Raw genomic sequence first — 10,162 nt, 5'->3', positions numbered from 1 at the left:
GACATGGGGGCTCTGGTCCAGGCATGAGAGTTGATATGTGCTACCCAGGCTATGATGTGATCATGCCAGGAGCTTACCTGTCTAGTACTGCCCACAGTGGTAGGGTCTCCAGCTCATGCTCTGGTCCATGTTAAGCCATTATGGAGAGTCATCTGTGGATCACCAAACATGCAAGAAGACCATGCAACATTACTGGGCAAAATAGGGTTGTCTTCTCAGAGGGTTGAGCACCTTCCACTCTTGCCATCTTGGTGGGATTGCTGGGTCCTCAGCCTCTGTGTATACTTTGCCTGGCAATGTCTTTCTCTGCCTCTATTCCAACATTTTCCTTGTATCTTTTCCTGCTCTTATCATTCACTCTTTACTTTCAAATATCTTCACTGTAAAGCCATAACCCTCTCCACTGTGGAAGGGGATGGTTGCTTCCTATAAACATCTCAATAGATTGTACTCATCTCTTCTTTTCTGTCATTAAAATCTTCAGCAAAGCAAATGATTTTTTCTCTCTGCTTCATTTTTAGCATACTATTTATCAATTATATTTTCATACCACGTAGACGATGAATGCAATGTTGGGTGCACATTTCCGCGAAATTTCCTCAGAAAGGAATTGATAGCAATTTTTGAGGAGCTCCAACATTAAGACAAGCACACATGTTGAGGAAGTGCCACAGTTCAGTGACAGTGCCTCTGCTTTTCATGCAGAACATCTCAGGGTTCAATCCCCAATATCTCCACATTATGCTAGGTGAGTCGTACTGCCAGTAACTCTGGATAGCCTCTTCCAGACAGTGCAGACAAATACTGAGATAGATGGGAAAATGTCTTTCCTTTGTAGAAAGTAGCTTCTTATGCTTTTTGAGGGATCTGGGAGAGGGGTGGCTAATTTGTCCCTGTAGTGTCTGGCTCACATGACCCTTGCAAGCAAAGTACCCCTTCCCACAACAGAGGACATGGGGGAACACCAACAGGTTGCCAAGCCTAGCACCTGCGCTCTGAGTACTTTGGGGAGCACAAGCACCCAGCATGAGGTGCCTTGGGAATAGGCGGTTTCTGTGTGGGGGCCTTGGCAGGAGCTTCAGGGTGAAAGCAGGCAAATACAAGACTCATTTCTTCTGCCAAGCCCAGGCCCCGTCGAGAATTTGGCTTCAGGTATTAGGTAGCCAGCAATGCAGAGAACATCAATCGTTGGGAGATATTAGACGGAACCAGCCTTTCTCTCCATGGAAGTGCACATGGCGCTTCTCCCCCCCCCCCCCCCGCCCAACATGCCTGTAAGTCCAAAGTAAGAAGGAGGCTGCTGAAAAACTCTGGCTCTGGCTCATACTGGGTGAAGGTAGCCCCAGCCAGACTTCCTCCCTGCCCACTGAGGGGGCAGGCCGGCAGACTCTCTGGCTCTCCTTCAGATGGTTGTGTAGTGTGCTGGAGAGAACAAGGAGGGGGTAGCATGCTCCAACACCACACATGCAACTGGTGGTGGAAGATGGGCAAGAGGTTGCAAGGTGAGGAGACACAATTTCCCCTTTCACCTCAGGCAGCAAAATTTCTTTGGTTGGCCTTCTCAGTAGCTGGGCATTTGCTTTTCATGCTGTCCCTGGTGTCTTGCCAAATACATGGCGGTTCTTTTAAAATGGGATTCAGAGGTGTTGTAGGAATTCTAAGGCCATTCTGAAGCCATTTTGACTCTCCCAAATTGACCTCAAATATTTCTCTGCAAGGAGGAAGGAAAGGGGAAAAGCTTTCCAATTCTCTTTGGACTGTAGCGGCTTACACCTCCCTGTAAATACAGTCTGGCAAGTATGTGTTAAGCTGAGCACACTATCAATATGTGTAAGACATTCAGGAACTAAGTGCAGCGGTACCTCGAGTTACAAACACCTCAGGTTACAAATGCTTTAGGTTACAAACTCTGCTAACCTGGAAGAGTTACCTCGAGTTAATAACTCTGCCCCAGGATGAGAACGGAAATTGTGTGCCAGTGGCACAGCAGCAGCAAGAGGCCCCATTAGCGAAAGCATGCCTCTAGTGGCACTGTGGGTTAAAGCCTCAGCGCCTAGGGTTTGCCGATCGAAAGGTCGGTGGTTCGAATCCCTGCGGCGGGGTGCGCTCCCGCTGCTCGGTCCCAGCGCCTGCCAACCTAGCAGTTCGAAAGCACCTCCGGGTGCAAGTAGATAAATAGGGACCGCTTACCAGCGGGAAGGTAAACGGCGTTTCCATGTGCGGCTCTGGCTCTGGCTCTGGCTCTGGCCAGAGCAGCGATGTCACGCTGGCCACGTGACCCGGAAGTGTCTCCGGACAGCGCTGGCCCCTGGCCTCTTAAGTGAGATGGACGCACAACCCCAGAGTCTGTCAAGACTGGCCCGTATGGGCAGGGGTACCTTTACCTTTACCTTTAGTTAAGAACAGTTTCAGGTTAAGAACGGACCTCTGGAATGAATTAAGTTCATAACTAGAAGTACCACTGTAAGGTATTGTTGGGTATCCTGGCAGACAGGAAAGAAGCAACACACTCAAATTTCTGCTGGGAACCACCTCTTTCTGTGATGTATGTATGATGTTTCTGGGGGTGGTCTTGAGCTACAGCAGGGGGTCAGCAAACTTTTTCAGCAGGGGGCCGTTCGACTATCGCTCAGGCCTTGTGGGGGGCTGGAGATTTTAGATGGGAGATTTTAGACGGAACCAGCCTTTCTCTCCTTGGAAGTGCACATGGCATTTCTCCCCCCCCCCCCCCCACATCTTGGTGTGTAAGTCCAAAGTAAGAAGGAGGCTGCTGAAAAACTCTGGCTCTGGCTCATACTGGGTGAAGGTAGCCCCAGCCAGACTTCCTCCCTGCCCACTGAGGGGGCAGGCAGGCAGACTCTCTGGCTCTCCTTCAGATAGTTGTGTAGTGTGCTGGAGAGAACAAGGAGGGGGTAGCATGCTCCAACATATCGAGTGAAACTGGGGGTGGAGGATGGGCAAGAGGTTGCAAGGTGAGGAGACACAATTTCCCCTTTCACCTCAGGCAGCAAAATTTATTTGTTTGGCCTTCTCAGTAGCTGGGCATTTGCTTTTCATGCTGTCCCTGTTGTCTTGCCAAATACATGGCGGTTATGCTCTGTGAGGGAGCTGGGAGAGGGTTGGCTAAGTTGTCTTTTGTCCCTGCAGTGTCGGGCTCACATGACCCTGGCAAGCAAAGCACCTCTTCCCAAAACAGGGGACATGGGGGACCACCAACAGCCTGCAGAACGTCCCCCGCTCACCCCACCCAGGGGGGAGAGGAACCCAGAACATTGATGTGCAAGTTCTTATATAGAATTTTGAAATTGCCTACCCTGTAGCTCATAGGTCGGCAAACTACAGCCTGCAGCCCCAAAGGGTCACGTATCTGCACCACATGGCCACTTGAGAACCTACCAAGAACCCAAGGCTGAAAGGTCGCCTCAACATTTACTGTAGAAATAAGGCAGGATGACACGGGAGTTTAATGCATGTGAGCTGTGCAGGAGCAAGCAAGCTGCCGGCTAGCTTTGCAGAGCCTCTTTTATTAGCATAAGTCATCAATTGGAAACAGTAGTGAAACTACCCTGAACTTAACATATTTCCAGCAAGGCACATTTTCAGCTTTAGTGATACACGTGTCAGACAGGTGCTTCCCTTGACGTTAGGCAAAGTCTGACCCATCCATCACGCTCCAGCCAAATGAAACATTAAGCAAAGCTTTCTTTAAGGGAGAAAAGGTCAGAAAGTGGGCATGCTGGCTAGACAAGCTGTGGCTTCTCTTATGCTGAGGTGGGGGTTCCTTCGCCATTCCCACAATTTACCTCACCGCGGTGCCCACTCAGTCAGTTCCCATGCCGTGCTTAGGTAAACACTGATGTGGCTTTTCATTGGTAGAGCCACATTAGATTTAGGTCTCTCTTCTACCATCCCAAAATAAGCTGATAGACGCACACGCAGTGGCCAAATTCTCCTTTCTGCTACAGTAACCACCAAGTCTCAGTCTCAGGATTTATGTTGGGGTTTGGTGGGTGGCAGTGTTAGTTTCTGTTTTGCCACTGAGCAGCTGCTTGGAGTCACAGGACTCTGTTTACATTCCAGAGAACTTCCAGTCTCACGGGAAAGGGAGACGGGATGTGACGTTAGTGGTTTCCTGTTTCCTTTGTTCCTTTGTTCAGTTGCTCTCTGCTTTTGAAGAGAGAGGATGTACTTTTCTTTTGCTGTCTGCGTAGCTTAGAAATAAAGCATAGCATGTAGCCAAACCTCTCGTCTCTTCCCTGTGCTGGGAACTCTGCTGGATGAAAAATGTGCCTTGGAGCCTCATCAAAGGCTCGAGGTCGTTAATTATTCGTCAGAGGCGATTTTGGAGACTCGGCCCAAAGATGAGGCTTTATCAACTTGGCCGAGTGGAGATTCTGACAGGCAGGACATCCACCTGTCGTCATCATCCTCTGGCTGGCAGGCTCTGTCTACAAGATTTAGAATGAAATGCCCCAACAACTGTGGCTTTAAATTGCTTTCTTTTGACCTCAAGTGCTCAGGAAAAAAATCTGTCAAAATCTTCATACAATTTCTACTTTAAGTATTTTTATTTACTTACTTTATGGGGGGGGGGGAGCAGCTGCATAGTGTACTGATAGAGTAAGAAGCCTCTGAAGTAAAGTGGAAACTGGTAATTTCCAGTCTTTTTTTGAGGAAGAAATACAGCATTGTATATAAGGCTACAAAAATGACTAACCTGCAGATGATCTTATTAACTTACTAAGAGGCTAGTGGTGTGCTTTTCCAGACTGGCTGTGGAGGAGGGGCAACCCTTCCTATTAGCAAACTAATTATATGGACCATATTGTTAGCCAAAAACAGGCCCATACTTCCCACTGAAATACTTATAAGTTCATGTTGATTAAAATTGTTCTTCATTTTAAATATTGCATTGCTTTCCACGGTTTTTTGTGCACTACAAATGCAATATGTGCAGTGTACAGTGGCAGAGCTTCCTGCTCCAGCACCAGGGGGTGGAGAGCGGGTGGGGCGGGGCTGGTGTGCATCCTGTGGGCGTGGCATGTGTCCTGGGGGTGTGGCGCCTAGCTCAGGTGGGGGAGCAGCTGTGAAAGCACCCCACTGGGATCATGCTGCCGGTGGCGGTGTCCTCCCACCCTGCTCCTCTTCCTCCACCAGTGGCAGTGTGCATAGGAATTCATTTATTATTATTTTTTTCCAAAATATAGTCCAGCCCCTCACAAGGCCTGAGCGATAGTCGAACGGCCCCCTGCTGAAAAAGTTTGCTGACCCCCTGCTGTAGCTCAAGACCACCCCCAGAAACATCATACATACATCACAGAAAGAGGTGGTTCCCAGCAGAAATTTGAGTGTGTTGCTTCTTTCCTGTCTGCCAGGATACCCAACAATACCTTACAGTGGTACTTCTAGTTATGAACTTAATTCATTCCAGAGGTCCGTTCTTAACCTGAAACTGTTCTTAACTAAAGGTAAAGGTAAAGGTACCCCTGCCCATACAGGCCAGTCTTGACAGACTCTGGGGTTGTGCGCCCATCTCACTTAAGAGGCCAGGGGCCAGTGCTGTTCGGAGACACCTCTGGGTGACGTGGCCAGCGTGACATCGCTGCTCTGGCCAGAGCCAGAGCCAGAGCCAGAGCCAGAGCCGCACACGGAAACGCCGTTTACCTTCCCGCTGGTAAGCGGTCCCTATTTATCTACTTGCACCCGGAGGTGCTTTCGAACTGCTAGGTTGGCAGGCGCTGGGACCGAGCAGCGGGAGCGCACCCCGCCGCAGGGATTCGAACCGCCGACCTTTCGATCAGCAAGCCCTAGGCGCTGAGGCTTTAACCCACAGCGCCACTAGAGGCATGCTTTCGCTAATGGGGCCTCTTGCTGCTTCTGTGCCACTGGCACACAATTTCCGTTCTCATCCTGGGGCAGAGTTCTTAACTCGAGGTAACTCTTCCAGGTTAGCAGAGTTTGTAACCTAAAGCATTTGTAACCTGAGGTGTTTGTAACTCGAGGTACCGCTGCACTTAGTTCCTGAATGTCTTACACATATTGATAGTGTGCTCAGTTTAACACATACTTGCCAGACTGTATTTACAGGGAGGTGTAAGCCGCTACAGTCCAAAGAGAATTGGAAAGCTTTTCCCCTTTCCTTCCTCCTTGCAGAGAAATATTTGAGGTCAATTTGGGAGAGTCAAAATGGCTTCAGAATGGCCTTAGAATTCCTACAACACCTCTGAATCCCATTTTAAAAGAACCACCATGTATTTGGCAAGACACCAGGGACAGCATGAAAAGCAAATGCCCAGCTACTGAGAAGGCCAACCAAAGAAATTTTGCTGCCTGAGGTGAAAGGGAAAATTGTGTCTCCTCACCTTGCAACCTCTTGCCCATCTTCCACCTCCAGTTGCATGTGTGGTGTTGGAGCATGCAACCCCCTCCTTGTTCTCTCCAGCACACTACACAACCATCTGAAGGGGGGGGGGAGAAGCGCCATGTGCACTTCCATGGAGAGAAAGGCTGGTTCCGTCTAATATCTCCCAACGATTGATGTTCTCTGCATTGCTGGCTACCTAATACCTGAAGCCAAATTCTCGACGGCGCCTGGGCTTGGCAGAAGAAAGGAGTCTTGTATTTGCTTGCTTTCACCCTGAAGCTCCTGCCAAGGCCCCCACACAGAAACCGCCTATTCCCAAGGCACCTCATCCTGGGTGCTTGTGCTCCCCAGAGTACTCAGAGCGCAGGGGCTAGGCTTGGCAACCTGTTGGTGTTCCCCCATGTCCTCTGTTGTGGGAAGGGGTACTTTGCTTGCAAGGGTCATGTGAGCCAGACACTACAGGGACAAATTAGCCACCCCTCTCCCAGATCCCTCAAAAAGCATAAGAAGCTACTTTCTACAAAGGAAAGATATTTTCCCATCTATCTCAGTATTTGTCTGCACTGTCTGGAAGATGCTATCCAGGGTTACTGGCAGTACGACTCACCTAGCATAATGTGGAGATATTGGGGATTGAACCCTGAGATGCTCTGCATGAAAAGCAGAGGCACTGTCACTGAACTGTGGCACTTCCTCAACATGTGTGCTTGTCTTAATGTTGGAGCACCTCAAAAATTGCTATCAATTCCTTTCTGAGGAAATTTCGCGGAAATGTGCACCCAACATTGCATTCATCGTCTACGTGGTATGAAAATATAATTGATAAATAGTATGCTAAAAATGAAGCAGAGAGAAAAAAATCATTTGCTTTGCTGAAGTTTTTAATGACAGAAAAGAAGAGATGAGTACAATCTATTGAGATGTTTATAGGAAGCAACCATCCCCTTCCACAGTGGAGAGGGTTATGGCTTTACAATGAAGATATTTGAAAGTAAAGAGTGAATGATAAGAGCAGGAAAAGATACAAGGAAAATGTTGGAATAGAGGCAGAGAAAGACATTGCCAGGCAAAGTAGACACAGAGGCTGAGGACCCAGCAATCCCACCAAGATGGCAAGAGTGGAAGGTGCTCAACCCTCTGAGAAGACAACCCTATTTTGCCCAGTAATGTTGCATGGTCTTCTTGCACGTTCGGTGATCCAGAGATGACTCTCCATAATGGCTTAACATGGACCATAGCATGAATCAGAGCATGAGCTGGAGACCCTACCACTGTGGGCAGTACTGGACAGGTAAGCTGCTGGCATGATCACATCATAGCCTGGGTAGCACATGTCGACTCTCATGCCTGGACCAGAGCCCCCATGTCCACTCCCAGAAGATCCACAGCAGGAGGGTGGGCAGCATTCAGAAGCACACACACAGCGGCAAGACACTTGGGAGCTGCCGTGGGAGACAAGACGGGGTCCTGGAACCGTCAGGGAGCAACCGCCAGGTTGGACACTCACAACTGAGGTGTTGCCAGTGTCAACCAACACTCCACCACTGCCGGCACCAGATCCGCCACCACATCCAGAACCGCACGAAGTTCCACAACAGGCCATCTTGAGTGAGAGAGAGGGATCTGAAACACACAACAGAATAACACTTAACATACAGGAGAGGATTGGATGGATGGACCTTAGGTATACTCCCAGGCAATCCATGAGTACATATACACAGTGTATGGTTGTGCATCACCCTCCCCTCCCCTATAGTCCTGCCATACTTGTCTGATCCTTAAGAAATTAACCAATGGAGCTGAGAAATCAATGTACACCATTGAAGAAAGAGGGATTGCCTGCCAACCTTGCTACTCCTGGGAGATCTTTAAGCTTCTGGAAGTCGAACCTTCATAGAAGAGGCACAAATGCAACAAGTACAGCTCCCCTCCACAATGTGGAAAGATCAAAGAAACAGAACACCTAGCTGTGCCTAACCACATAGCATATGAAAGCTGAACAGATTGTATTCAGTCGTACTCACTTGAGTTCAGTAGTTGTAGAGATGCTGTTGGAAGTCAGCAAATGTTGATGGTGGCACTTCAGACTGCAGGCCTTTATATACGGTTCTAACTGGTCACATGGCTTTGTTATTGGGGCATGACAAAGGTCTTCAATTAGTTGCCTGCAGACATTCGCTGTAAGCCTTGCACCTAAAACACATCTAATAGCTTTACTCCCTACTTAGGAGCTATTCTCAGCTAAATTTAGTATGTTGGCTATATTATATCATGCAGATTTTCTTTTTATAGATTGGTAAAGCACACTTCTTCTAGGTGTAACCAAATCAAGTTTTCTTTCTAGAGTGAAAATGACGACAATGAGGGCAGGTTCAAGAATGCGGATACTTGTAGACAGAAAGACACTGAATTTGGGTTGTCCACAGCATGATTTGGTGATTTATTTATTTTTTGTTAAAATTTTATTCATTTTCAATAACAATCTTCCAATTAATGGCAAATTAAATCAAATCAATCCAAATTATAATAATAGCAATACACCAATTGTATATTCCAATTATAAAAATAAATAAATTTGGACTTCTCATGTTCCAGATGTCTAGAGATATTCATCCTCCTTCATATCTCTGCATTTTTGGCTATTTTTCAAATTCAAAACTAATATTAACCATCCTTATTCTCAATCTGATCTGTGGCTCACATCTTCTCTAGCAAAATTTTTATATTGTTAACACACAGGAGGCATCCCCCCCCATCTTATTCTCTGACCCATTATTTTGGTATTCAGTTCTCTTATCTCTCCTTTGTTAGCCAATTTCTCATTGAAGGCACTGGGCTTCATTCCAAAAATAGAGTTTATAAATGGCAAATCAACAAGTTCTCTCTGATGTCTCTTAATGAGCTGATGTCCGTCTATGTCTCCATATAATGCTGTTTTGTGGGGCATGCTTCCCAACTGTATATTATGTGGAAATTATTTATATTTCTCCAAGAGCAAAAGAACACACACCCTCAGCTCCTCCAGGCCCTGAAAGAGCTGGTTGGAATCCAGCGCTCTCTGTCCTTCTGTCCACAATTTCTGTGCACAATCATGTATTTAAAAATCCATAAAAGCAGATGTATTTTAAAACAAAGTACACCCCAAGTACAAAGGAGCTGCCAGATGGGCAGGGTACAAATATTGTTGTTGTTGTTGTTGTTGTTGTTGTTGTTGTTGTTGTTGTTGTTGTTATCTTATTTTGCCAGCTCTGATTCTAATTAGAGTCTGTGCAGCCTACATTAAATTAAAATTTTCACCTCTTGTGTTTCATTTAAGTAATCAAATTCTTTCTGGATGAGCTTCACCAAATCATGATGAAATATAACAAGTATGGAAAGATAGCGGTCGCTCACCTCTGTAATCCACGTTTCAAGATGAGAGTCCGTTTGAAATCTGTAATTCAGCATCCAACGACTGTATAATTTGGTAGTTTTTTTCCCTTTTATCTCCTCCATCTGGAACATGCCTGGTTTTTGTCCAAATCTTATAATTTAATAAAACAGGTGTCTCCTGCATGTAGGAGTGGCTCTGGAGAGTGCCAGCCATGCCATGCTCTTAGACCCACTGTCCCTGCCGCTCACACCTTGATGTGAGCCAACAGATCATGGATGCCCTGCGGGTCTGTGAGACAGTACTACTGCACCCTGGGAAGTCTGGCAGGGCTAATTAACCCCGTATCAACCCTGAATTACTGGCACGGCTGGGGTCCATTCGTGTGGGGGCAGCCATTTCCCACAGCAGGAAGCCGGAAATCCAAG

General features: G+C 47.2%; 1 long non-coding RNA gene across 1 annotated transcript; it reads right to left on the bottom strand.

Annotated features, from left to right (window-relative positions):
• Window positions 1–7,335: 7,335 nt before the first annotated feature.
• On the bottom strand, window positions 7,336–9,840 carry LOC307205918. The gene is made up of 3 exons (XR_013834192.1): window positions 9,758–9,840; window positions 8,389–8,557; window positions 7,336–7,987 (listed from the first exon to the last, which is right to left on the bottom strand). It is a non-coding gene; the product is annotated as an uncharacterized lncRNA (long non-coding RNA).
• Between the last annotated feature and the right edge of the window lie 322 nt (window positions 9,841–10,162).

Source organism: Podarcis cretensis (genome assembly GCF_951804945.1).
Source record: "Podarcis cretensis genome assembly, chromosome: 16".
Taxonomy (NCBI): Eukaryota; Metazoa; Chordata; class Lepidosauria; order Squamata; family Lacertidae; genus Podarcis; species Podarcis cretensis.
The sequence above is the reverse complement of the archived record's forward strand: the minus strand, read 5'-3'. Positions and strand labels throughout refer to the sequence as shown.